We start from the raw sequence: 25,649 nt of genomic DNA, 5'->3' as shown, positions 1-25,649 counted from the left end.
CTGATTGCTAGTCTGGTAGGGGATTTTGGTTACTAAGATGAGTTTTGGCACACCCTAATTCACTGAGGTTCCAAATCTCTATGCACAGTTCTGTGTAGGAGCAGAATCCCTGCTACAGAAGCTTCGCCTTTGAAGTTCGCAGTTTGGGCCAACACCCTGAATTCCTTCCTGCAAGGGGGAGGTAACACTTCCCTCTGTAGCAGATTACCATTGTTCCTAAATCTGGGAGTCATTCACATTACACCCCAGGAGGGCAGAAAACTGTCTGGTGGTCAGTGACCATGGAGGCTACGAGACAAACTGGGCTACAGAGCGACAACCTTCTAAAAGTTACTGTACTATAAAAGAGACATTACATTCAACTTGGGTATCAAGTCGGGTTTAATGCAACAATTAATTTGATAACTTGAAGTACCCATTTTAGTAGTCCACATCAGAAGTTAGCCTGGCTGGGGGAAACATGGCAGCGGGCTGACGCCCGTCGCGCAAGCTCCCGGACCGAGTGAGGAGAGAATGGCGTTTCTTTGAGGAAACAGCCTGAGCCTGAGTCTAAAACTTAAAGCGTGCAGTCTGAGCTGATGCATCAATAAGATATTTGCACGCTTTTCCAAAAATAGCGAGAACTCTTTTATATTAAGACTATTATTTAAGCTGGCTTACCTGAGTCCACTGCGTCCATGGGCTTAGACGCGGAGACACAGCGTGGGATTTGGCAGTGTGCAGCGGGTCTCTTACGAAAGACTCGTGCTGCGTTAGCAGCGGTCGGCTTCCGGGTCGATAGGGGCAGAGGAAGCACAGGACGCTGGCCGCTGGAAAAGAGAAGCCCTGAGATCAACCTGGAGAGCTGCGGGGACGAAGAGGAGCAGTCTGTGTACCCGAACACGCAAGTAGAGGTGCAAGTGTGGGATGCAGCTGGCGGTAGAAGGAGTGTGAAGACCAGTGGATTACAGGTACAGGGGTGCACATGGGAGGCCCGGAGGCTGAATGAAAAGGATCCTTCATCCAAGGCTCTACACCCAGTTTGAGAAACAGGGGAGGTGAGAGGAATCCGTGCGATTGAGAGCACAGGCGCAGGAATAACCCTTCCCCCAACTAAACCTCTGTGGGAATGGGGGTCGGGGGAAGGAGAGCCGTCACAAATATAGAGGTGTCTTTAACCGGGTTTTTATTCAGAGTTCCTCTACCACCGGTTGGGTTTAAAGCAAAACAAGGGTAAAGTACAATGAACATAGGTCGTGAGTCCCTTTAGCGGCGAACTGTCGAGGTCATCACTTCCAGTCTGTGCCTCGAGGAGAGAGAAGGCCGGCTTGCTCCAGGGATGGTTACTCGAAAGAGAAAACAAAAACAGAAAAGAGCCACGTTAGGGCCGAGATCCGATATATACAAAGAATGAGAGGGGGGTAGGGTAGTGAGGGAACACCAGGGTTCTACCACCATCTGTAGCTGTCTATTTGCGCAGGATGACAGGGTACGGCAAGAGTGTCCACCCTCAGGCTACCCGGTCCCACCCCGTGAGGAAAACAACCCTTGAAAACGCCCTCGTACCTTGTGTAGCCACACTTCTCCCTTGGAAGTGTGGCGGGGCGGCTCATGGAAACGTTGGCCTCCTGGCTTGTCGACTCTCGGCTCCAGGGGGCTCAACAGCGGTTCGACGACGGTTCCTCCTTCTTCTTCCTTGGCGGCGTCTTCCTCGTCTACTCGCTCCGTTTCCGAAGGATCCGCGCTGCAGTAGAGAAACGGGGTTTCCTTAAACGGCCCCAGTTCCCCTGATTGGCCATCGGAGGATGAGGTCCAGGCGCCGGATTGGTCGGGTGCAGATGTAGTCGGCGGGAACGCCCCCAGCGTCATGGAGGCTGGATACTGAAGCTGACGAGCTGGAGGCAGGGCCGGGGAAGCCCATGAGACGTCACAGGGATCCTGCGGACGGGGTGTAAAGGAAGAGACGTTAGCAGACACACCCCGTCCGACAGCGTCAGGGAGCTCGTCCAGGTCAGGAAGCCCGGCTCCGTGACAACCTCAAATTAAGTTGGACACAGCGGAGAAAGGAGAGAGTACCACTAAACATGTACCTATAAACAATGAAACCCAAGTGAGTAGCTACCATTTGCGGTCACTCCTGGAGGGTAAAATTAAGGGTAGAGGAGGCAAAGGAGGAGGAACCAAGGGAGCAGACAGTAAGACAGTAAGAGAGGCTGTAGCGATCTCCTCTAAAAAGAAGGTGCCGAAATTGGGAGGGAGACCCAGAAGCTGTGGTCCAAAGGAAGCGAGTGTGCCTGTCAAGCCGTCACCTTCCCTAAGATCATACTGTAAAATTATGGAACAGGTCGAAATCTCACAAGTAAAAGGGAATAAGGCCACAAGACAGACACAAATAGCTCCAATGCCTTTTGGAGAATCGATTTACTCCACTGGCAGGGTCCATACAGAGGGAAGAGGAGCTAGCTGAAAATGTAAGTCTGTAAGTAAACCAAAGTCTCTCTTCTAGTCTTTGTCCCAGCCCTGCTGCAGTCTTAAGTATGGAACCACCCCACAGTAGCAGTGAGACGGGGGAGGTGGAGTATTCCAAGCAAAGTGATGGTAGTCCTTATTGCAATGGAGGCGAAAATTCCATGGAAAGGATGTTTTTGAACCTACGGCGGCATTTCCTCACCAAATGCGAGCTATCCAAGACTAATCAGAAAGCGATCCGAGATAAGTGTGAAGTATTAGAGGAGAAACTGGATGACATTGCGCAGCGTACTGGAATTTTGGAAGGGGAGGTTAAATCATTATCTGTAGCAGTGTCAGAAAATTCTAAGGATATTGAGTCATTAAAAAAACAGAATAGACTGCTGCAAGAGGACTTAGAAAGGTTGGAAACACAATCTTGAAGTAACGATTAGATATTCCTCAAAATTCCAGAAGGGGTTGAAAAAGGAGATGTTAAGGCCTTTATATGCTGTCTCCTGAGAGAAGAAAATCTGAAAGATAAACCAGAAATTAATTGGGAGAAGGAGATACAGAGAGCACATAGAGACCCCTTTAAGTTGAATTTGGTTAGGAAGACTCCTGGAAAGATCCTGATAAACTTCCTGACATTTGCTGTGAAAGAGTTAGTGTTGGGATGGGCTCTGAAGGAGGGTTCCTTAAGTCATTACAGTTTTACTTATCAAATAAGATCAGATCTTGGTAAGAGGACCGCTCAGAGGCAGTGGGAATTGGGTACTGAATGAATGAGTTACGAAGTAAAGGAGCTCCGGTTCAACTGAAATTTCCAGCAATGTTAAAGATAATGTGGCGAAATAAAATGTATAACATTAGTAATCCAGAGGAAGTGGATACTTTTCTATCACAGATGTAGTGATGAGTTGGTAATTTATGTTAAAAAGATATGAGTTCTTTAAGACATCTAGAACAGATGGTATAGATAAATGTTATAGACAGGCTGTTTCTCTTTTATTTACTTAACTTTATGTTCTCCTCTCAGGGCCGGACAGGAGGGTCGCGAAGGGCGGATTGTATCACCCAAGGTATAGACAGGGGGTTTCCTGGGGGGGAGGGGGAGAGGGGGGTCGATGAGGGGCACTGGGTGTGGGATGCAGTGGGAGAAAAAAGAATTGTCCTCTTTAGGCTACTTTTTGAAGGGTTCGAGAATAATTCTGGGTCTAAAAAGATTATTAGATTGTGTAAGTTCTACCAGTTAGAGTATGGCCAATCTTAAAATAGTCAATTTTCTAACATGGAATGTAAATTGAGATCTAGAAGGAAGGTGTCTTGAGTCATGGAAATTTTAAAGAATAATGCGGCCCAAATCATTATTACAAGACACTCATCTAGAAAGAAATGAGTGTAGGCAATGTTTTGATAAGTTTAGATGGGTCCAGGAGCTAGTTTGCTCAGACCGGAGAGGGAGAACTAGGGGAGTCACCATCATTATTAAAAGCAATAATGGAATAAGATTAGTTAAATATGAATCGGATTACTCGGGAAGATAGTTAGTGGCAACACTTTTAATTCACGGTAGGACATTGGTCTGTGCTGTATATTATGGGCTGAATAACGATAACCCAGAGGCCCTGATTAAGTTGGAATCCTGTTTACTAGACACAACAGCCCCCATTGTATTGGGAGGAGATTTAAATTTAGTTATGAACAAAGGGTTAGATCGGACGTCAAAAGCCAAGTATACTAATCCACCAAGAATGTTCTCCAGATTGAAAAGCATGATGAAGGAATTCAACCTGATCGTCATTTGGCGTACTGAGATGAGGGAGATTAGAGAGTTTACTTTTTACAGCAAAAAGTATAGGCATCACTCCCGTATAGATTATTTTCTATTGGATCAGGAACTATGTGGAGAGGTAGCTGAGGTAGTTCATGTTCCTGCAAGCGTGTCAGACCACTCTTCAGTAGCTATGTCTTTGAGGATACATCAAAAAGAGAGGGTGAGAAGATGGACTTTAGACAGGACATTATTATTAGATGAGGATGTGGTGCGTGATTTAAGGGAAACGTCTGAGATTTTCTTTCATGTTTACATGGGATCGGCAGAAAAACAAATAGTCTGGGATGCTTACAAGGCATATTTAAGGTGGTCCTAAAATCTATAATGGTGGGGAAAAGAAGGGTGGCGAAGCAAGAAGATGAGAACAGAATTAAAGAGATCAAGGAAAAAGGAGAACTACAGAAGGCTTTAATGGAGGATCTAGATAGTGTGCAAGTTTTCAGTAAAGAGTTGGAGAGGTTACAAGTAGCTTTTTAGGGCAGATAGATAAAAAAGTACTTGATAAAGGGAAAGCTAGTAAGCTTCAACATTTTGCTTATAGAGAAAAATGTAGCTCACTATTAGCCTGGAAGGCTAGGCAGATAAAGCCAGGAATACAATTTGGGAGCTAATTAGCAGGGGATCTGGGGAAGTATTGCACACTAATGCAGATATATGTGGAGAGGCCTGTAGTTTTATGAGCGATCTATATAGTGAAGATATTCAACCGGGCCGAGATGCTATAAAAGAGTGGTTAGGATTGACAACACTCCCACAGCTAACTAACGAACAACAGAATGCTCTAGAGGGAGAGATCATGATGATGGAATTAGAGTCCAATGTAGGAAAATGGTAAAGTGAACAGCAGCCGGGCCAGATGGTCTTCCTACAGAGGTGTTTCTCTGTATTATAGACATAATAATCCCAGACCTAAAGTCCTATTCAATGTGATATACATCGGTGCGGAAGCTACAGTAACTTTGATTTTAAAATCAAACCAGGACCCGCAGAAGGTGGATTCATACAGACTGATATCCCTTTTGAATACGGACTATAGGATCTTTTCCGGAGTTATAGCATCTTGTGTGGCCAAGGTCATAAAAGAGGTCATCCATCCAAATCAAAGAGGCTTTATACCAGGAAGACAGCTTAATGAATTAACATTTCAGTTGATGGGGGTTGTATTTTTTTCCCCCAAAAACCTTTATTAAGTATCGCACATATAACACAGCTGGGCGCCTACAACCCCGGGGCTGGCAGCATGTTACGGTATGAAGTGCCTCTATAATCACACAGCCATGTAGCCGACAAACCGGGGGGCCGGCGGCAATACAGTAGTGTACATACTTAGAATGTAAGTCTTGTTAGTGACATCAATAGCAAAATTCCTCAGTGCGATACAATACTGATATAAACCATCTCATACCCAAACCCCATCTCACCCTGCCACATCGCTCTCTAAGCATAACTAGATTGCATCTGTTAACTTCCAGCATAAAATAACCCGACTTTTGCCCCCACTCTTACCGCCACAACAAAACCCCCACCATCTAGGAGCAAAATATAGAGCCATATTGATAAGTCTAATAACATACGTACCACCTCTGTACCCTCTAGCCTGTGTCGGATCTTCGTTCTCCATGTCCAGCCTCACAAAGATCAGACCCTCCCTGCCCCAGCCAGACCACCAAAGGCTGCCATATATCTGTTGGTCTGGAGCTGCTAGGTAGCAGATCCCCGTAATTTGTCAATTGGTCTTTACAGTATATAACTCTCTCCAGCCAGCCCGCCACCGTGGGGGGGTTCGACTTTTTCCAATGTACTGCCACTTGGCGTTTGGCCATTAGTAGTAGCATAGCTGTTAGCTTGCGAGAGGCCGTGGGGACATCCAGGACCAATCCCAGCAGCGCCAACCATCGGGTCAGCCCACAGTTCTATACCTGTTATACTCCCTATGTGACGTATAATTTCCAACCAGTAGTCTACTATTGGAGACGAGGCCCCCACCGCCCCACACCTCCAACAGTTTGCGTCCGGCATCAAACCCATACGGTGTAACTGGGTAGGTGTACGGTAAGTCCTATGTAGATAGTTGAAGTGTATAAGTCTTAGCTGGTAATTGGGTGATAGGTGTTCCAGTTGGGAGCAGCAGAATTGCCACTGTTTGTCTGTAATGTTTATGTCCATCTCCCTCTCCCAATCAGCCCCAGATGTGGGGAGCACAACAGTGAAAGTCTCTTGTGTAGTGCTATAGATGCGGGTGATCAGCTTCCTGGGGGAATCATTCGCCAATATATTTTCAAGTGCTGGCAGCGGAGCCGGAGCCTGTGGGAATTCTGGATATCTAGCTCTGCATGCTGCCCGTAATTGACAATATAATAACAAGTCAGATGGCGAGGGCGCCTCCGTCCCACACATCCCCTGAATGGACAGGAATACATCATCAGGATATAGGTCGCCACCTACTGTTAGGCCATGTGTCCTAGCTCGTTCAGTCACAGCCCTGTCCGTTAATGGACCAATGAGTGGATTACCACCCAACGGCATGGCCGGCGCATATAGTTCTTTGACTCCAGCCCGCTTTGCAATTTTTCTCCATGCCCAGCTCGTCGTCTCAACTTTGTTTATGTCCTCGTGTGGACGTTTGTATGGGTGGTAGACTGCCGCATTCAGCAGTATGAGCGCCACTATATCCAGTTCTATAGCGACATGCGGCTGGTAGGGAGTAGGATGCTGCCAGTAGTGTAAATACTGTGCTTGCGCACTGTACGCATACAACTCGAAATCAGGAGCTCCCAAACCTCCCTGTGAGAACAGAAGAGTCAAAAGTTTCCAGGAGACTCGAGGCTGACATCCCGCCCATATCAACTCCCTAATCCCGGTTCGGAGACGTTTGAAGAAATGAGTGTTTCGTGGCATGGGAATGTTAACAAATAAATACAGCAGCTTAGGGAGAATTACCATTATAGTAATAGCTATGTGCCCCGTTAGTGAGAGTGGCAGTGTTTTCCACCTCTGAATCTTACCCTCCATCCAATCAATTACCCTTCCATAATTTGCTAACCAGATTTCCTGCATGGTTCGACTGACCCATATACCCACGTACTTCACATCGCTACTTTTCCACTGGATAGGGAATTCAAACTCCCACCTCTCGGTATCATCAGTCAGTGGCATCAATACTGACTTATTCCAATTGATCTGTATGCAATTTAACCCGCTATATCTTATAAACTCTCTCATCACTGGATCGAAATTGTCTTCGAAGTTGGTCAGGTAGATTGTCATGTCGTCTGCATACATTGATATCAGCAGACCTCTGGAGGTGAAGCCGATACTACGGTGCGTGTGGTGTTGGCGCAATCTTGCCGCTAACGGCTCAGTAGCTATCACGAACAATAATGGTGAGAGGGGGCAGCCTTGCCTTGTGCCCCTCGTTATATCAAATGCTTCCGATATATGGCCGTTTACCTTTACCCTTGCTTTTGTACCTGTATATATAATTTGAATTTGTTTTAGGAATAAAGGACTAAACGCCAGTCGGGACAGGAGGGCGAATAAAAATTTCCACTCCAGCGTATCGAACGCTTTTGTTGCATCTAATAGCGCCGCCGCCGCCCGAACATGCGGGGCCAAGTAGTGAAGAAGCCCAAAGATCACTCTGAGGTTATGGGATGTGGATCTGCCCGGTACAAATCCTGATTTGTCTGGCAATGCTATCTGCGGGAGCATGGGCTTTAACCTATCGGCGAGCAACTTAGCATATATTTTGGAGTCCAAATTGATTAACGATAGGGGACGGTACGAATCTGGCTTCGTAGAGTCCTTGTCTGATTTCAAAATAGTAATAATCACCGCTTCCCTTAGAGTGGGGGGGAGCGCTCCAGTTTCCATCGCCTCCAAGTATACTTGGAGCAATCTAGGCGCCACAAAATCCACATATTCCTTATAGAAGGCTGCAGTTAGCCCATCCGCACCAGGTGCCTTGTCTGCCGGCATACCAGAAATGACCTGTCTGATGTCTTCCACTGTTATAGGAAGCTCCATGTATGCCCTGGCTCCATTATTAAACCAAGCTGACGCTATGGTGTCCAAATAGTCTGTGATGTCTGATTGAGTGGGATTAGTGTGGGAAGTATATAGTGACTTATAAAATTCGGTCATAGTCCGGATGATGTCAGGCGGTGTCCTCATCACCTCCCCTGTCTCCTCCTGTAGTTCAGTAATGTAGTCTGCCCTCCTCGGAGCGCGCAGAAGACCAGCTAACGTTCTTCCCACCCTATCACCTTCCCCATATCTTCTAGCCTGCGCATACTTGTGTAAATAGGCTGTTTCCCTTTTGGCCTCCGCCTGGAATTCAGTTAGCTTAGTGCGTAATTTAGCTTGAATGATAGGGGAAGGGTGTACTCTATATTCTGTTTCCAGCTCCACTAGGTCACGTTCCAACTCGCATAGTTTGTTTTGGATGGCTCTAAGAAGTCACACCCTCAGTGCCATGCAATGTCCCCTCGTCACCACCTTGAAGGCCTCCCAAAGTGTCCCCGGTGATTCCACCGACCCCTCATTTGTCACAAAGAATTCTGACAGTTTCTCCCGTAGTTCCTCACGGAACACCTGATCCAGCAGTGCCCTTGATGGGAATCGCCAACTAAACGGCTGCACATACTGTGGAGGGATTCGCAAAGTGAGCTGAGCAGGTGCATGATCTGAAAATGTACGCGGGAGGTGTTTGGCCCCTGCAACCAGGGAATGTATATCCTTCGTAATCAACCAGTAATCTAGCCTCAAACAGGCGTTTCTATGTGCAGTCACACACGTACCCTCCCTGTCTAGTGGATGTAAGGCTCTCCACGTGTCCACCAAATGGCCTTCCTCCACTATATCTCATAAGACTGCAGCAGCCTTGGGATGATGCTCTCTGTCTGCACCATGCCTATCTGCTGTAGGGGACAAGACCACATTGAAATCTCCCCCCCACATGACCGCCCTCCAGCCTAACGATTGTATCCGGTGCCAGAGGTGTTGGAAAAAATGCCGTATTATCTACATTAGGACCATATGTATTTACTATGACCACTGGAGTGTTGAACCATATTCCCTGGAGCAGTATGTATCTCCCTTCACTGTCACAGATCGTGGTGTGTGTTTTCCACATCAATCCCCTACGGAGTAGTATGGCCACGCCTCTTGAATAGTTCGAGTATGGGGCCTCCACTATCTCCCCCATCTGTTGTGTCGGAGCCAATTAGTTAGAGTAGGGCTCAGGTGCGTTTCTTGCAATAAACAAATATCCACCCCGTGTCTAGTCAAATAGGAGTGAACTAACCGTACCTTCCGTCGGTCATACAAGCCTCTAATATTCCAGGAAAGGTACGTTACGGTATTCACAATTTCAACGGGTAATAGATAGGTCTACAAGCATGGACTCCCATCTGTGTGGTCATCAACAACATTACACTTCCAGTCGCACTATAGGGTCACATTCTACAGCAATGTCAAATACTTGAAAACAAGTTTGATGCTGGAGTATGAGATATGGCTGGTAATAGAACTCAAAACTTTCCCCATCCCCCCTCCACCCACACCAACCCCCCAATTAGGTTGTGAATCTTCCACCCTCACCCATATAAACAGGAAACAGAAACTGAAGGGAATCATCCCATGAGGGAACATGAGGACGCTGGCAAACCTCCCTCACACTTTTGGTGAGGTGGCCGAGATTGCAGCAGAACACCTACGTCCCAGTGTACCGCAGGGGCCCCCATCCCGGTGAATCATTTAAACAGTCAGTGCCCAAAAACATATTCATAGTTTCGCTCACACTCTTATCTAACTCGTGCACTAGCGCCTACACGAGATATAACACCCCTAGGTCACATTGCTCAACAATAGACTTATCTGTATATCCAGCGTTAATGTCAAATCTCTGTCATTATCGCTCATGCCGCTTTCAATCCGTGTTTCAGTTGACGTTGCAGCCTGTTTATGTTCCTTCGCCAGCTGCTTTGCATAAGCCAATGCGGTCTTAGCGTCTGTAAAAAAGGCAGGTTTCCCATGGCCCTGTACTCTTAACTTTGCAGGATAGATCAAGGCATATTTGGTGCCAATCTGTTGAAAGATCTTCTTTGCAGGGATGAATTCCCGGCGAGCCGTCTGAACCTGCAGAGTAAAGTCTGGATATAGAGCAATATGGTTACCCTTGTATTGGATCTCTCCTTTCTCCCGCGCGAGCCGAAGGATTGTGTCTCTGTCCCTGTAGTTGAGGACTCTAGCTATTATTGGTCTCGCCGGCGCTCCCGGCTTCGGCCTGGGCCCCAACGACCGGTGAGCTCTTTCGATCAGAAACACAGCCGAGAAATTAGGTCCAAACAGCTCTCCCATCATTTCTTCCACGTACTTTTCCATATTTTGAATGTCTGACGATTCTGCCACACCCGTGATCCATATATTGTTGCGTCTAGACCTAGCTTCCAAGTCCTCATTCTTCTGTTTAATCAGCTGTAGTACTCCGTCCATCTCTCGCAATTTCTTGTCCATGTGCGTTTAACCTCCTCCGTCTCCGCTACTCTTGTTTCCAGCCCGTCAATGCGACCCTCCTGCTTTCCAACGCGGCTTGTTATCCTGTCCATCCTTTCTGCCAGTGAGTCCATCTTGGAGTCTATGCCCTGTAGGCTAGATTTAAGCTCTTTAAACATTTCCCTTATGTCTTCTGCCGGGGGGTTGTCCGCCGCTCAGCCGCCAGACAGCTCCTGCTTTCCCGTGTCACTGTCCGCCGACTTACTGGATTTTTGATCAAAGTTGATCTTCGGCTGTCTTGTCTCAGGCTTACCCATGGTGAGATATCAGACCCAATACAACTATTGCCGCAATGCAGGGGACACCGACGTGCCCAGACTATGTCTCCCTCCACCGCCACTCCCAAGTTCAGCAAATCCGGCGCACGTATAGCAGGCACCTCTCCAGGCCCTGCGCCCAGGCCTCTCTATGTTTGCACAGGGCATATACTCTTCTAGTCTGCTAGCCTGTCTCCGAGAGAGGACGCCACCCCGCGGTCCGTGTGGAGCCTTTGAATTTAGAGCCCTAACTCACTATATGCACATCAAGCCCCCGGCACATCTTTGACTGCGGCCGCCCCGCTCTTCTGCCCTTTGAAGAACACGCCGCGACGCGGTTCCTCCATAACCCCGGGAACCAGATATCCCATCCGAATTATTGAAGACAGCTACCGACCTAATTGAAAGCCGCCCACCCAGAGAAAGAAGTCGATCTTTCAGACTGGAGCAATTCCGCACACCAACAGCCCCAGGAAAGACTATCTCGATCCTAAATTATATCGAACATTTTTCAACTTTGGCCTGATTAAAGATTCTAGAACCACCTGCGCATAAAAAGCCTTTGTCTTCGTCTATGTAGGAGAGGACTCCTCATCACAGATATCTATCTATTGTTGACGCCGGGAGATCTTGTTATCCATCTTGGCATTTACCCTCCTCGTGTTGCTCGGAAACTGTGTGTGAGTCCCCGCCCCCTGGTCATCAACGCCCTGATGAAGGTGCAGCCTTAATAGGCTCAACACCGAAACGCGCGTCGGCGTGATCGTTGTGGATGGCAAAAGTCTAGTTACTGTTAACTATTTCTTTTCTACCCACATGCCTCCATAACCTGACCTTTGTCTATGCAGCCACATGATATTCTTTCTGCAGGCCTTGATGCACCGTTATGAATGTTATGAATAGATATATGTGACCGTGTATATCTGTATTTGGTGAGTCTGAAAGTGAGTGTGAGTTTAGTGGATGTATCTGGGAGTATGTGGGATGTGTATATATTTTTTATGAACTCCTTTTGGTTCAATCAATGCATTGTGAAAAAACTGTCTATTTTTTCCTATCTTATATGATATACGGAGTTAAATGTAACTCATGTCAACCTAAATGACCCAGATGAACTTTTCATACAAATTTAATAAATAAATCCAAAAAAAGTAAATGAACCTTGTATGATGTGTATTTGGCTCTGATACATACTTTGTCACCATCTATTGACATTTAAGGATCCCTTAGGGGACCATAAAACATACCCTGGCAGGGTAGTTGCTGATTCTATTGTATTGCATATACTCTTCTTCGCCAGTGCACTCACGATCTTTAGCGATTACTACTGGCTATTTGCGGCAGCCTCCCCAGCACGTGCCGCCAACCATAGTAGTATTTGGCAATGTAGGTCACTTAGCACCCAAATTAAAGGCAGGTATTCAGCAGTCTTGCGTGCACTCCGTGCTAAGAATAAATACGAAGAGCATTGCCACGCGTATTCAAACCTATTAAAACCACACCATAGGGGTTCTCAGCCCGCCGGCGACCAAACTGAATCTGTGGCTTGTTAGGGAGGCGGGGGAGGAGGCTCTCAACCTTCCCGTATCTACTCCAACCTGTTCATCCCGTGGCCCCCTGCAGTTATCACATATCCAGCAAGCACGCAGGCTCCACGATCTACAGTTATGACCACAGTGTGACTACCAGGGTTATGGGCACCAGTGACATTCAGACCTCCACAAATATACTCCCCGGCTGCCGCACCAGCTGCTTGCAGTGTTCTCAGTTCGGTTTCTCAGGTCGCAGCAGTTTTCCCCCAAAATGGTGGGCGCGCAATCTCCGTTCTCATCTGCTCCGTAGCAGCCCTTCACAGATACCTCCCAATGTCCTGTCTGCTCACCAGGGGAAGCCGCTACCAATCCACCTCACCTCAGTGTGTCCACATATGCTGGTATCAGCGCCGCCGCTCTCGCCGCAATCCTCCTTTAATCTTCGATCTCCTCCGTATTGCCACTGCACTTCAGCCGCTCCGCAAGGCAGTTCTTCGTCTATCGCTGGGTCCACCAGTCTCCGCTCTTTTTTTTTGTAAATTCTTTTTTATTGAGTTTCAGAAACAAAGAAGTACAACCATCAAAAATGGTAATACAACAATACCAGTACATTCCCGCATCCTTCTTCCCAACCTGTAAGATATCGTAAACTCAGTGCCATATTCAATACAGTTCATAAAGTTGCATCAAGTTAGTACATATGCCTCACTTAGTAAATCCAAAGCGACTTGGTGCTCGTGGTATCAGTGTTCATAGAGTGTCGGGGGCATCCAAAGTCTGCAAATAACTCGTCAAATAAGTCCAATAGTCTTTTGGCCTAGACCAAGCTGGCAGCTCCTCCTCATAAGTCACGAGCTGTGTTCTGCAGTGCGCCATATCTTTCATCCACTGTTTCGTGTCTGGTACTCTCGTGCTTCCCCAACATTGGGATACTTGCCGCTTGGCTAAAAGCAGAGAAATCGCACAGTACTTACGTCTCCCTGCTTTGACCCCAGGGAGCAGGCCTAATAAGCACACTTTTATAGAGCATTCAATCTCCACCCCCACCATGTTCTTCAGCAGTTTAGTTACTTTTCCCCAGTAATCTTGTATTTTCTGACAGGACCAGGCCAGATGTATAAAGTCAGCGTCCTGTTCCCCACAACGCTTACAGCCAGCATCCTCACGTAGTCCAAATTTATGGAGACGTAATGGGGTATGATATGATTGGTGGAGATATTTTAGATGTAGTATGCGTAAATTACCATTAGGAGTGAGCAACTTAATCAGCGCGCATGCAGTGTACCATTCTTTTTCAGTCAGTGGGTTTGGTAATGCCTCATTCCATCGCATCCATGCTTTAGTGGAAGTGAATGGGATCTCGCTCTGGGCTTTTTTGTACAATCTGGAAACTAGGTGTGTCGAATTCGAGGAGGTGATAATGCATTGTAGTGTTTCCAAACAGGGGGGTTCTGCCGGGTAATTCGGGTAAAGATCCCGGACTGCTCTTTGCAATCTATAATACGTGAAACGGAACAGTGTGGTTTGATTGCTGATATAAGACAGAGCATCTATGTTCTTGAAGACGCCTTCATGATAGAGGTCCCCAAATGTGTCAATGCCCGCCTGTTTTAGGAGATCCATACCCACCTTCTCGCTAGTGACAGATATCTGGGGATGGTGATGCAGCGGTAACGCTGGCGCATAAAGTGGCATTTTGTGCGTCAACCGGCCAAGTGATCTCCAAGCGGCCGCAGTTGTGTCAACCGTGTTGATGTCTGCCGTGTGCAACGGCGGGCATTTGTGTGTAAGTACTGCGGTCAGTGGTATTGGAAAGGCGTCCCCTTCCTCCACCGCTGTGTGTGTTAAGTAAGGAACCTCATGGTACCAGTATGTGGCATACTGTGCCTGAGCACAGAGGTAGTACAGATAAAAGTCAGGTACACAAAAGCCACCTCTTTCGTAGGGTAACGTCAGAGTCTGCAAATCTATGCGTGCTTGTTTACCCGCCCATATGAGTTTGAGAGCCAGCGAGGTTACGTTTTTGAACACCGCTTTCGGGGGTGTTATCGGTATATTGTTAAACAGGTACAGGAGCTTGGGGAGGATATTCATTTTCACTATGGCTATACGATCAGCCAACGACAGTGGCAGTTGTATCCACCGGTCGATTTGCCCTTCCATTTTATCCAGTACTCTGCCATAGTTTGTGCGGATAATTTCCACAGGGTCTCTGCTGTACCAGATCCCCAAATAACGGACCGGGTCAGTCTGCCAATCCAATGGGAAATCCGTTGCATGTTTTGTTGTGGTGTTAGTAAGGGGGATTATAGATGATTTCTCCCAATTGATTTGCAAGCCAGAGTGTCTGCCAAATTTAATGTATTCGCGTAGTACTGGGTTCAAATTTTGTTCGGGGTCTCTAATGTATAGTAGCATGTCATCCGCGTACATGGATATATGCAAAGGGCAACTTGGGAAATGTAGAGCTGAATGATTGTGGGACTGTCTAATGATGCAGGCAAGTGGTTCTAATGCAAGCGCAAATAGCAAGGGCGAGAGAGGGCATCCTTGCTTCGTGCCTCGTTTGATATGGAAGGGGTCTGAGATATAGCCATTTACACGCACCCTGGCTACCGGATTCGTATAAAGGAGCGATATCCATGTTATGAACCGTGCGGGAAAGCCCATGCGGTGTAACATATTGAGCAGGTACGGCCATTCAATCGAGTCGAATGCCTTGGCGGCATCGAGCATAACCGCCACCGCCTTAGTGTCAGGTGTTAAATAATGGGACATTGCAAACAATGTTCTGGTGTTGTGGGAGGTTGCCCTTGTGGGTATGAAACCAGCTTGGTCTGGCAATATCAAATTAGTCATCAAGGGCTGTAATCTGACCGCCAGAATTTTGGCCAGTATTTTCGAGTCCACATTCAGCAGTGATAGAGGACGGTAAGAGTCACAAAGGTCTGGGTCTTTGTTGGGCTTCAAGAGTGCTATCAGCACAGCTTCACGCAGGGATGATGGTAATGTGGCTTGATCAAAGGCACTACCGTACATGGCTACTAGATGTGGAGCCAGAATTTCTGAGTATGTCTTGTAAAATTCACAGGTAAACCCATCTGGGCCGGGTGCCTTACCATTTGGTAGTGAGCGAATAATGTCTGTCACCTCCTCGACCGTGATGGGCATCGCTAAATATTCCCGCTGCCGGTCTGATAGCCAGGCAATGGCAATATCGCGTAAATAGTCAAATGTTTCTTCCGGGGGTGGTGTTTGCTTTGAGGTGTACAATGCGCTATAGCTATCTACAAAGCAGCGGAGTATATCTGCCGGTTGCGTCAGTAGTGTGCCTTCTGCGTCCCGTATCTGTGTCACAGCTTGTGTTGCCTTCCCTTCGCAAATTTTCGATGCAGGCACTCTGCCTGGCCTTCCACCCTCCCCATATTGTTTGGCTAAGGGTCGTTTAGTAACATACTTTAATTCATCTGCGGCATATGTTTGATGCTCAGTGAGTGCTTGTCTGAGGCCCCCCAGAATAGTAACATCCTGCGTCCTTTCATATTCCATTTCCAGAGCTCTTATTTTTACTTCACACTTCTCTATCTGATCTCTGATATCGCGCAATATCCCCACCTTAGCGCCAATACAAACACCCCGCAGTGTCACTTTAAATGCCTCCCATAGTGTGCCCGGATCCTCGACCGATGCTACATTAAAGTGGAAATATTCTTTGATGGCTGTGGTAATTTTATCCGCATTTAGAGGATCTAGAAGCGCCTTAGCGTTGAATCTCCAACTAAATGGTGGGGGTGTGTAGTGTGGTATTTGTATCTGTAACATGACCGGGTTGTGGTCCGATATAGTCCTAGGTAGCGTGGCGATATGTTTTGTCCACATCAATACATTATCAGAACCCAGCCAGTAGTCTATCCTGGACCAGCTACCATACATTGCGTTTATGTGAGTGGCATTAGTAACCACCGGGTTTCTGACTCTCCAGATATCTTTTAGGGGGAAAGTATCCATTAAGTCTTGTATCTTACCTCTAGCTCGTTTATGTGGTTCCATGGAGGTTCCAGAACGATCTAGAGTGTCATTCAATGCAACGTTGAAATTCCCCCCCCATATGATGTTCGTGTCAGTGAATTCCGTCATATGATTCCAAAGCTCCTGAAAGAATTCAGGGGAATCCACATTCGGGCCGTAGACATTTACCAGTGTTAGGGGTTGCCCACGGAGCATTCCAGATACTATTACATATCTACCATATGGGTCTGAAACGGACCTGTGGATTTTGTACTTAACACCTTTTCTTATCAATGTCATTACCCCCCTGGAGTAAGATGAATATGTGGACGAGTAACAAGATTCAGCCCATCTCGTCCCAATCTTTCTGCACATAGTTGGAGCTATATGCGTTTCCTGCAGTAATGCAATGTCTATGTGCTGCCTATCCAAACTTGCGATGATCTGTCTAGTCTTTTTCGGATTAATTATGCCCCGTACGTTCCAAGTCAACAAATTTAGTTCACTATGTCCAGCCATAACGTAACAGTGATGTGAAATACAACTGTACAAATCTCATCAGAAAATCTATAGGCACATTGTTCATTACAAAACACAGATGATCATAATTGCCTTGTACCTGATACACATTTTGGGAATTAGCGATGCATCTCAAATGCCCTGGCATTGTCGATTTAACAAAACCCCAACTTCCCCCATACCCACCCACTTCAGCAACCCAATTTTGCCGAAGCCATGTAGCCCTAGGAACAACCTCGGAAACCATAACTTTGTGGGGATCTCCCATGTGGAGGTCCGCCGGGGATACACTTCCACCACCCTACTTAAAGGATGGGGGCAGATCAGATCGTATAAATTCAGAGTGTGGGTTACCAGCTCAAAAAATAATCCAGCAGTAAAACGGATAGGGTGCTTTCGGGATCCCATCTACCCCGAGGCTTGCAACCGTTACCATGTGTGGAAGCCCTGTGGCAGCTGCAATGTACCTCACCGCACCTTTTGTATCAGGCTTTATCTGCTGGTTACCTCAGTGCAAGTCTACACATGTTTCATAGCGGCAGTACTAGGGTGACGATACACTTGTCATGGTTGCAAGATTGTGTTGCGGTGTGTCTCATAAGTTCAGCTCAAACAGGTATTGTCCATTCGTCAATGTTCGCTGAATGTGCATCAACCTTCCAGTTAACTTGTCTTATTTTGGTGAGGGGGGACCCTCAGCAAGGCATCCAGTGTTCGAAAAAATGCACTTCCCACCTTGCAAAGCAGTAGCTTGACATCTTACCTTTACTCAGGCTCATGTGTGTCCTCCCTGTTGTTCCCCTTTTTACTCTTGGATGCTACCTTTTTAATGAAGTCCATGGCTGCCTTGGGGGTTGTCAGGAAGATCGGCTTCTCCTCCCATGTGACTCTGAGGCGCGCCGGATAGAGCATGGCATATGGTATTTGCAGGTCTCGGAGCTTGGCCTTGGCGGTGTGAAATTCTTTTCTAGCCTGTTGCACCGCGTATGTGTGATCCGGGTAAAAGTCCAATTTATTACCTTGGTAGGTGATGGTGCCTTTATCCCTTGCGAGTCGCAGGATGGTGTCTCTGTCCCTGTAGTTTAAGACACGGGCGATTATAGGCCGAGGAGTTGCGCCTGTTGGAGGTTTGGGCGCCAAAGATCTATGTGCCCGTTCGATGATGAAAATTGGAGACATGGAATCTTCTCCAAAGACATCCTTACATAATTGTTCGATATATGTCTCCATGCGTCCCGTGTTGGTCGTCTCGGGAAGGCCTGCGATGCGTACGTTGTTGCGACGCGATCTCGCTTCCAATTCCTCCGCCTTGACTCTGATTACTTCCAGTACTTTCTCCATGCCTGTGCATTTGGTGGTGGTGGCATGTGTGTCATCTTCCACCGTTGATATGCGTTTCTCGGCGTCATCTAGTCTCTCCCCGTGTTGCTCCATTTTGGCATGCATTCTATCCATTCGCCCCGTCAAATTGTCCAGTTTGCCATTAATTTCTTGCAGGTTGGTTTTAATGGCCTTGAGAATGTCCACCATATTGCATTCTTCTGAGCTACCTGATGCCGCATCTTCTTCCACCGGTTCCGCCTGACCTTTCGGGGTTTTACATGTCTCAAAATTTATTTTTGATTGCTGTCTGTCCGGCTTGCCCATAATTGCTGAATGCAGGTGAAGCACCCGGTGGAGTACAGCTATGCACGGTACTGGTTCTCACTTGTGAATTCCTTTGTGGTTTGGAGGATCCTGTAGAAACGCCAGTCGTTCTCGGACACCCACTAATAATAGTCTGAAAAGCGTATAGGTGGTGAGGGTGGGACAGTGGAGAGCCGCCTTCAGCGTGGATAGCGAGGTTCAAGCCGTGCTACACGTGCAAATTCAGTTCGCGCCACTTGGTGTAGTTAAGCTCTCCTCGCGTGGGATACTTGTTCCTTGTAAGTAGCGGGCAATCTCTCCGAGTCCCAATCAGAGAAGTGGTGGTAGAGCCCTAGTTCAGCGAGCAGGGGCTACAGGGTGATGTCGGAGCTATTGTGAGGGTCTGATCGCGATTCGCCGTTTTCAATCAGCATGCTCGCACTAGGGGAGGGGCAGTGGCGCAATATCGACACTACCAGCCAACTTGAAGTGTGAGGGTAACAGGACCCACTTCTCAGGTCTCCAGGATCATTCAGACATACCAGCCTGGCTTCAGAATAAAACTAGAGCAATTGAAATAGTGCAAGAAACAGCAGCTTGCAGCCAGGACATTACAGGAGGTACGGGCGGCGCCATCTTGTGAGTTGCTATGTTTATGCTGCAGTCACCCAGCTAAAAGTCATATATGTGGTGGCACTGTGTGGGGAGATCTCATCAACTTGCTGCTGTAACATTAGGAGACACATGAGCTACACCGTGGTGCGTGGGACTCCAGTATGCCCTTAGGTGCCTTTGAGAACCGTTAATGGAGCGGTATCGGCGGCGCCATTTTGCGCGCTGGTCATCTGCCTGTCCCTTCTCCTCGCGCATGCATCTATCACAGTTCGTTGTGGCGGGGGTCGTTCGTTATTTACAGTGATATGCCCCAGACGTTTGGCGGTGTAGGTCATGCAGGCACGCGGCGCATTGCAAGTGTACAGACCTCAGCGTCTATCCGGCCGGTCAGCCGCCATGTCCTCGCAGGTCCCCCGCTCTCCCACCGGAGCTGTTACGGCTGAAACGAGAGCTCGCCGCTGCTGGTGGAGTCGCTCCGATTGTGCACTTTAGGTTCTCATGCACTCCCGCATGCTTCAAGTTGGAAATAGGGATGTTTTAACAACCCAATTGTTGGTTTGTCTGATCCGCCCGGCGGAGCCGCTCAGTCAGGCAGCCATCCCGCTGTGCGCCCCCTAGCGCCTCCACCAGTCTCCGCTCTTACCAGGAACGATCCTGCAGGGAAGGGCGTGTGGTGGGATGGGTCTGTTTTCCGGATCGTGACTTCGCCGCACTTTAGCCTCGCGCACTAGGAGTATCCATCCTGCAGCTGCAGCACTTCACTCTCGGCTCTCCTAAAATCCAGGTCATGGCTTCGCGTCTACCAGGAGGCCTCAGGTCCGGATCATGTAATTTACGTGAACACTGCCAGCACTGCTGCTAAAATTTACAAACCAGGTCCCGGGGGTTATACAGCAGCCCTAGTAGCCCAACACGGACAGTCCGGCGTGTCTTTGTCGGATTGTACACAGATTTTGTTGTCTCGGCCGGCAGAGCCGGTCTAACACACGGCCATTCCGCTGCTCAGCGTAGCTACACCCCCCAGTTGATGGGGGTTGTAGACATAGCGGAGGCTCGTAATTTACCCCTAACCATAGCAGCAGTGGACGCAGCCAAAGCTTTTGATCAGGTGCATTGGGCTTACCTCTGAGAGTCTTTATATAGCTTTGGCTTCCCGCATAATAGGGAAAGGGCAGTGGAAAATCTGCATTACGGTCCTAAGGCTAAAGTGTTAGTAAATAGGGAGTTGTCAGATTGGTTCCATATTTTTAGAGGGACAAGACAGGATTGCCCCTTGTCCCCACTTCTTTTCAATTTATATATAGAGCCACTAGCCAACTTGATTAGAGCAGACACCACCATTCTTCCTTTTAAATCATATGATTTTGAAGTCAAATTAGCATTATATGCAGACTAATTAATGTTGTTTACAAGCAATCCGCAAGACGCAACCCCCAATCTGATAAGGAAGGCGGAGTAATTTGGCCAAGTTTCTGGGTATAAAGTAAATACAGGCAAAACTGAGATAATGGAATGTTATCAGGGTCTGCCGAGTCACGGGGCAAAAACACAATTACGGTATCTCGGGGTTTTAATTACCCAGAAGATGGAGGATGTTACAAAAACGAATTGAATGAAAGCTAGTCAGGAAATAGCAGGGCTCCTGTTAAAATGGGGGAACTTACCTTTAAATATCTATGGTTGGGTAAACCTTATAAAAATGATTATCCTCCCAAAAATTATCTTCCTGTTCAACACTATTCTGTTAGTCTTTCAGAAGGAAGGTATAGCTAAACTCCAGGGGAAAATAGGAAGCTTTATTTGGGTGTCCAAGGGCCCTAAGATAGCCTGGAAAAAAAATAAGGAGAAGGCTAGAGGTTGGAGGCTTGGCGCTTCCAGACTTACTAGCCTATTGCCATACCTTTCGGTTCAAAAATGCTTGCATGCTTGCTAACAAGACAGATAAGTCATCCATTGGCTTACTTTTTTTTAACATACTTTATTCAGTCAGTCAGTCATACTTTATTGAAACACCTCATCCATGTAAAAGTAGGATCATTTGCAATACATACGGTATTTTGTTTTTGTTGTTCTCATCCTATACACTATACATATTTGACCATGGAATAACTACTGGTTTACAAATGTAATTCGTCAGTCGTCCGCCGTTGCAGCATTAGAGGTATTTTCATATGAGCGGCCAATAACATGACATTGAGATCAATAATACCAAGCATCCTAACTTTAAAACTCACTCTAACCCACTAACTGATCCCAACCCACCTCCCAACTCTCCCCCCTTCCCGGTCACTTTTTGAGGTTATGTTAGTGGACATTCTGCAAAGTCGACCACATTTCCTTTTTAAATACGGAGGCCCTACGTTTTTTAAAAAGGTGCGGCTTAAGATCTTGAGGTCCGTATTGAATATGTGGATGTATGTGAGGAAAACACTGAGGGTTCCATATTTCTCGTCATGGGCTCCGATTTGGGACTCTCCGGGTACCCTGGAATGTTTGCGGGATCAACTTAGACAGCCCTTGAAATCTGGAAGTATCTGTTATTGAGCAGATCTTAAGAAGGCATCAAATTGAATGAGCTGGGAAGCTTTAAATAATCTTACCAAGGGATGGCTAACAAGGTTTAAATATTATCAACTGAGCTCCTGGTGGGCGACACAAGATTGGGCTGAGGAGGAGGAGTCGAAATTCGATCAGGTGATGAGAACGGATCCGTGGACAAAGGAAATTTCTTTTTGGTATTGTGCTTTCCTGGAAACGAATGTGAAGATCGAAAATGAAATTCTAACATGGTGGGGTAAAGAGTTTGGTGATGGAGATCTGAAGCAAATGTGGTGCCACTCACATGATATCTTACGAACAGTAGTAAAACCAGCACCACTTAAACGTAACCATCTATTTACCACCTATAGAGTGTATCGTCACCTGCGAAGTTGTCCAAGGTTTCTAGTAATACATATAGCTGCCCAAGATGTATGCTTGTAGCCGCAGATGATGTGCATTTCTTTATGTTATGCCCTAAAATCGTATTCTATTGGAACTCAGTCTGTGACTTTTTAGGAGAAGTTATTGGAATACTGATTAACCACAGCCCTCGCCTAATCTTCTTTGGGTGAATTCGGAGGAAGAAGTACAGCTCACAGCGGTTAGTTCAAAGTTTTTGTTCTATGTAATCTTGTTAGCAAGGCAGGAGATCTGCAGACTATGGAAGTCTGAAAACCTTCCATGTTTTACTGAGTGTCTCAGAAACATCATACATACAAGTGAGTCCGACAAGGCATGCGACCCAAGAAGCAAGGATAATATTTGGGCTCCCTTGATAAGGTGGCGAGAGAAAACAATGTGAGTCCTATGATTAAGCCAATCTCACTGTCCGGCATCGTATCTCCTCTTTTCCGGTGGTCTCAGTATGAAAGGGAATCAGCAGTTTACTTGTGGGATACTATTTTTTTCTCCTCTTTCGATCTTTGGTTTGGTCTTCCCTTGCAAGACCCAGAGGGATCAGAATATAATCCAGCAAGAAAGTTGGCAGAATGAGGACATAAATAAATAAATTAAATAAATACATTTTAAAAAAGAAGTTAGCCAGGCTGAGGGGTCAGCCGGCAACACAATGTTAGCCAATGGAACAACTACAAACTTTTCCACAGCAAAACAACAAGTTGGAAGTGTTGCTTTTTGGACAGATTAAAAATATATGTCCTAGTTAGTAAGATATAGCTCCCTGTCCCAGTGCTCCATAGGCCATTCTTAGGAGACTTGCATAACTTGTTAAGGGAAGTGGGGGTTTTGCCATTGCATTAAATGGTGAAATCGAACTAGCAATTTAACACTGCTCTTCCAGACTGCAGTGGTCTGTCCCACGCAGGGTGGTACAGTCAGTGTTGCAGCCCTGGGGCGGGGGGGGGGGGACTCTGTCTTTAATGCCCTGGGTACCCTCGGTACCATATATTAGGGACGTATAAGTAAATCAGCTTAGGCCAATTGGGGGTAGCCAATTCAAATCAAATTTGTAAGGAGTTAGAACACTGGCACTGAGGTCTGATGGCTTAGTGGACTGATGCATCCACAGTAGGGTCCTGTGTTCGACCTCATGGTCACAGGTTCAAATCCTGATGGGTCCACTCAGCCTTTCATCCTTCTGAAGTCGATAAAATGAGTACCATTGAGTTGGGTAACAATAAACATCAGTTATGTAGCACCAAGATACCTGTTGTGGTGAACATGTGCTTTACTAATACACTTTATGTTTTGGTTAGCAGGCCTCAGTGCAGTGTTAGAGTTGAAAAACCAGCACCGTCAGTCCAAAACTTTGGGGGTAATCATGCAAAAAGAGGGATTTCCTTACAATCATTGTCTGCATTAAGATCTGCTACGCATTGGCTAACAAGCAGCCTCTGAAAGGACTGTGTGCTCATTCTACCCGGGCCAAGCTACTACCACTACGTTAGCATGCAGAGTACCTGTCATAGACATATTTCAGGGAGCTACATTGGGGTCCCTCCATATGTTCACTTAGCACTATTGTCTGGACAGCCAGGTTTGCTGAAAAGTGCATTTTGCCCACTCAGTCCTTCAGAACTTTCAAGTTTGAGTCCATACACAGACCTGCCTCCAAGTCAGAAATGCTTTAGTATCTATTCAAATGGTGAGGATCTGCAACTTGAGGTCTCTATCTGAAGAAAAAGTTACTTATCTTCAGTAACGCTCTTTCTATTAGAGCGTTTAGCTAGCTGCATATTCCTCACTGAGCCTCCCATCTTCCCTTTTATGGGAGTGGACTCTATCCATTAATAGGATCCTAAGTTTAGGGATCTGTATAATGGTCACAACCAATTAGCGAGCTACAAGAGACTGCATTTCCCAGAATGCCAGGGGCGAACCTTGCCTGAGAGGTTAGCGGTGTGCTCCCACATCCTGTTGTCTATTTAAAGTACTCCTGTAAGTCATTGAGCTGACAAGCTCGTGGATCAAGCACCTGCGCGCCATTGAGAGGTACCGGACCTCATGTAATGTTTGGCAGCCTACTCAGCAAACCCCAAAATACAAGACTGTATTCTCTACTGATGACGGTTAATAAACTATAAACACATGTCTATAGTTCAGCACTATCTGCGCCAACCTTGGAGAAATACTCAAAAATATTGGAGCAAGCTACAAGAGACTGCATTTCCCAGAATGCCACGGGCGAACCTTGCCTGAGAGGTCAGCGGTGTGCTCCCACATCCTGTTGTCTATTTAAAGTACTCCCGTTAGTCATTGAGCTGAGGAGCTCGTGGATGAAGCACCTGCGCGCCAGTGAGAGGTACCGGACCTGATATAATATTTGACAGCCTACTCAGCAAACCCCAAAGTACAAGCCTGTATTCTCTACTGATGACGGTTAATAAACCAGAAACACGTGTCTAGAGATCAGCATTATCTGCGCCAACCTTGGCGAAATACTCGAAAATATTGGAGCGAGCTACAAGAGACTGCATTTCCCAGAATGCCAGGGGCGAGCCTTGCCTGGGAGGTCAGCTGTGTGCTCCCACATCCTGTTGTCCACAACCAATTAGCAGGTGGGGCTCTGTGTATGGGACACAGACAGCCTCGAAAGCAACTGATAGCAGGACACAGGGTGTCGCATATATGGGCTCCACACTTCATTTCCAGAGTGAACGCCATCAGTGCGGAGACGCACAGTGCCATCTTTTCGGGATCCAGTCTGACGCCTGGGGCAAATTGAAAGGTGAGGCAACAGCAAGTAGCTAGACTCTCTACCAGAAAGAGCATTACCCAAGGTAAGTAACTTGTGCAATTGGTCCATACATTTTAAAACCGTGTTAGTGAATTTTACAAATCTTCTGAATAGAATACCATAAGTGCTGTTAAAACATATTGGAATGGCAGATGAACTGTTTCTTATGTTTGTTTCTAGGAATTTTGGGAAGAAAAACATTTTTCTTTCAATTACAAATGGCAGGCCAACTAACACAAACTGTTCAAATGATTCTGTGTGGAGCAAAAATGGTAGGCTGGGTTTGAGCTACCTCCGCTTCTTCTGAGCGTCTGAAACGTAACCCATAAAAACAGGTATGTTTGTTGTGCCAATTTGTCATTAGTTTCTACTGTTATTGTGTTGCTTTATTTTCAAGTCATCATCCCTGGATTTGGAGGTTACTGTCCTATTGAGTATCCACTTAAAAGTTCTGTGGGATATATTGCAGTCCCATGGTGGAATCGTTTGGAGATCCATTAGTATATTATTAAAGAATAGAAACCACAGAGTGTTTT

General features: G+C 46.7%; 1 long non-coding RNA gene across 1 annotated transcript in view; it reads left to right on the top strand.

The window, feature by feature from the left end:
• LOC144826043 (uncharacterized) overlaps positions 1-25,649 on the top strand; it is a 766,049-nt gene that overhangs the window by 85,525 nt on the left and 654,875 nt on the right. Inside the window, exon 2 of the long non-coding RNA XR_013609677.1 lies at positions 25,294-25,448. This is a non-coding gene — a long non-coding RNA (uncharacterized LOC144826043). The remainder of the gene's footprint in view (positions 1-25,293; positions 25,449-25,649) is intronic.

Source organism: Lissotriton helveticus, chromosome 1_1 (genome assembly GCF_964261635.1).
Source record: "Lissotriton helveticus chromosome 1_1, aLisHel1.1, whole genome shotgun sequence".
NCBI lineage: Eukaryota > Metazoa > Chordata > Amphibia > Caudata > Salamandridae > Lissotriton > Lissotriton helveticus.
This window is presented reverse-complemented; position numbering and strand designations above follow the sequence as displayed.